The sequence below is a fragment of the Paramisgurnus dabryanus genome, chromosome 10 (genome assembly GCF_030506205.2).
Source record: "Paramisgurnus dabryanus chromosome 10, PD_genome_1.1, whole genome shotgun sequence".
NCBI classification, from domain to species: domain Eukaryota; kingdom Metazoa; phylum Chordata; class Actinopteri; order Cypriniformes; family Cobitidae; genus Paramisgurnus; species Paramisgurnus dabryanus.
This window is the reverse complement of record NC_133346.1, coordinates 27,084,713-27,087,859: the sequence shown is the minus strand read 5'-3', so window position 1 is coordinate 27,087,859 and position 3,147 is coordinate 27,084,713. Positions and strand designations below refer to the sequence as shown.

At 38.4% G+C, this 3,147-nt stretch overlaps 1 long non-coding RNA gene across 1 annotated transcript; it reads left to right on the top strand.

Annotated features, from left to right (window-relative positions):
- The first annotated feature begins 2,010 nt into the window (after window positions 1-2,010).
- Window positions 2,011-2,620, top strand: LOC135718503 (uncharacterized). Its single transcript, XR_010520859.2, has 2 exons — window positions 2,011-2,080; window positions 2,395-2,620. It is a non-coding gene; the product is annotated as an uncharacterized lncRNA (long non-coding RNA).
- Window positions 2,621-3,147: the final 527 nt, after the last annotated feature.

Below are 3,147 nucleotides of genomic sequence, written 5' to 3'. Positions count from 1 at the left end.
AAAGCTTAATGAAACTCAGTGAAGTGTCCCTTAAAAAATGTCTGCGCCCCTTCAGTTCCAATTGGTACAAAAGCACAGGCAATGGATATAAAAAATTATCAGGACAAACTGTAGAAAGATTTTCATTGATGTCTTGAATAAAGCTTTGGCTTTTTTTACCCTGATTGATTAGTGATGTGAATTTGAAGTGTTGGCCATGAAATTTGCATAGGCACACAAACCAATACATATTTAATGTCCCCCTTCTGTGACCTCTGGAATGCATCGATAAGTCTCTGACGTATTAAAAATATTTTTTGTGTCACTGAATGAATAACAAATGAAACACTGGGAAATTTTTGATTAACAGAAGATGTGTTGATGGTATTTATAAACGCTCACAAGTGTTGATTGATAAAAGCCAATAGAAGCCACTTGAGGTAAATCGATTATGATAGCATCTGAGCATTGCAGTGAGTACAGCTGAAGCCAAAGGATCAACTTTTTTTAATACTTAAAGGAGCATTTCACCCGTAGAAACATTAATCTTTATTTAAAGTGTGTTATATCTGTAGGTGAAATGTAACATACATTTAAAATTTGGTGCCTATTTGACCGAGAAAAGGGGTGTTTGTAGTCTCACTCCCTCAACAAAGATATCACCCATATCACCCTGTAGCCCAAGACAGCTTGCCCACTGAAGCTAAGCAGGGTTGAGCCTGGTCAGTACTTGGATGGGAGACCACCTGGGAAAACCAGGTTGCTGCTGGTAAAGGTGTTAGTGAGACCAGTAGGGGGTGCTCACCCTGTGGTCTGTGTGGGTCCTAACACCCCAGTATAGTGATTGGGACACTATACTGTCAAAAAGCACCGTCTTTCGGATGAGACGTTAAACCGAGGTCCTGACTCTCTGTGATCACTAAAAATCCCAGGATGTCAATCAAAAAAGAGTAGGGGTGTGCCCTGGCATCCTGGCCAAACTTGCCCATTGGCCTACTAATCATCCCCATATCTACTAATTGGCTGTATCACTCGGTCTCCTCTCCACTAATAAGCTGGTGTGTGGTGGGCGTTCTGGTGCAATAGGGCTGCCGTCGCATCATCCAGGTGGATGCTGCACATTGGTGGTGGTCGAGGAGATTCCCCCATTCATATGTAAAGCGCTTAGAGTACTGAGAAAAGCGCTATATAAATGTAACAAATTATATTGGACTTCCTTCTTTCAATGATGCAAAATGATGATTTTACATCATTGAAAGAAGGAATTGCAACACTGAAATCTGTATTTCTCCTGTCTCAGCGGCAACTGAGAAAATGATGCATGACTATTCAAAAAAAATGTGTCTGGGGTTCTAACTACACAAAGCTTAATGCAAATGGGTGAAGTGTCCCTTTAAACACATTACGCTTTTCTTTAAGATAATTTGAGTAAAAAGAAAAAAAACTCTGCACAACAGTTAAAAGGTAATACAAGCCTTACAAAATATAACTATAAATATCATTAGATCAAACTCGCTGGATCCTTACAACATTTTGAAGTTTTATATCATTTCACTTGGACACAAAGTCATTAGCCGTGTTTGCACTATCGGGCTTCAAGCGGGCGTGCCAGTGCCTGCCGAGGCCTGTGGCGTTTGCATTGTCACTTCCGGGGCATGAGCGTGCTTCACTGGTGCTTCGTTGGGGCTTAAGGCCCGGCTTTTCTGGCCCGCCGAATTCCTTGGGCCAGAGCGGGCTTCTCGGGGCTAGGGGAGTGGTAAAGGTCAAAGGCGGAGTTTATCTGAGTCTCTGGCAAGATGCGCAACCATCTGTCTGCAGATTTAAAACTTTAAAAATAATCGGGATCACCAGTAATTTACTGTTTAACGGAAGATGCCTGCTATGTTTGTACTTCGGACTGAAGAAAATGATCTGCATATGTAAAAAACAAAAGACACGGCGCACACCGCTACCGGTTCGGGAGAAGTGTATAAAGTTTCAGGCACAGAACAAAGTGTTTAAAGTGCAACAGTGCTGAGAAATTAAGGATGTGTTGGATCATCATTTCATCGTCCATGTATTAAAGAAGCGATCACTCGAGTCACGATGGTATCTACAGTCGGTGAGTTAATGCTACATAACGTTTGCATACAAAACACTTAAAATACAATACAAATAACGACTGCATAAGTGTCTTACATGGGTGTTTATTGTGTTTTTTGTGTTATATTGTCATCTCTGTTGAATTTTTTAGTCACCCCTTAGAAAAAGTAACCATGGTTTTATTATATTAGTCATTGCGATGCTTTCTGGCATTTTGGAGATTAATTTGACTCTTATGTAGCAAACTTTATATGTCGGTATACTGTATGTGTATTTACAAACCCTTTATACAAAACATCACATGTGCTGCTTTCTTTTGTGTCCGTTTTACAGAAAAATGCCCACGTAAAGCTTTCAGTTTGTCATCCAGGAGTTTTTATTTAGTATATGAGAGATGACACAGCAACAAATGCAAGAGCAGGAGATGAAACGAAGATGATGATGATGAGACGACAGGAGCCATGGATCTTAAAATCCGTCCGGAGGAGATGTCTTTAAATACACCTGTTTGTGCACTGATATAAACTTCATATGTAAATAAAGTACCGCGCTATTATTACTACGGCTGCTTGTCAGTTTATTGAAAATGATTGCTTAATAAGGATCACATCTGAAACACAGAAATGGTATGCAACAAAATGGTAAATATAACCATCATTAACTTAACCACTGTAACATAGCTTTTTAAATACTTGTGTATATTCAGAGTTGATTCTTAACGAGTACATTTTCTAATGATTTCTCAAACGTTTTGAGATGCAAGTTAAGTGATTTTCAGTCTTATTCAGCTATTCGAGGCAGTTCTTTATAGACAAGTATTTATTGATTGACACATTATTGAAATAGCTATTAGACAGTTACCTTGTGTTTCATGTGATGCTCAACTATTAACGTTTTCATGATTAAAGATATCACACCTCTTATAATGTGTAAGTATGTTTACATCGCCATAGAACTATAATTACAAACTTAACGTTACATATTTAGACACACATGCATATTTTAAAATAAGTTTATTTTATATAAATGTAAAACTATGACTCGTGATATTCTTTAAAATATTGTGTATATAGTATAATGGCACAT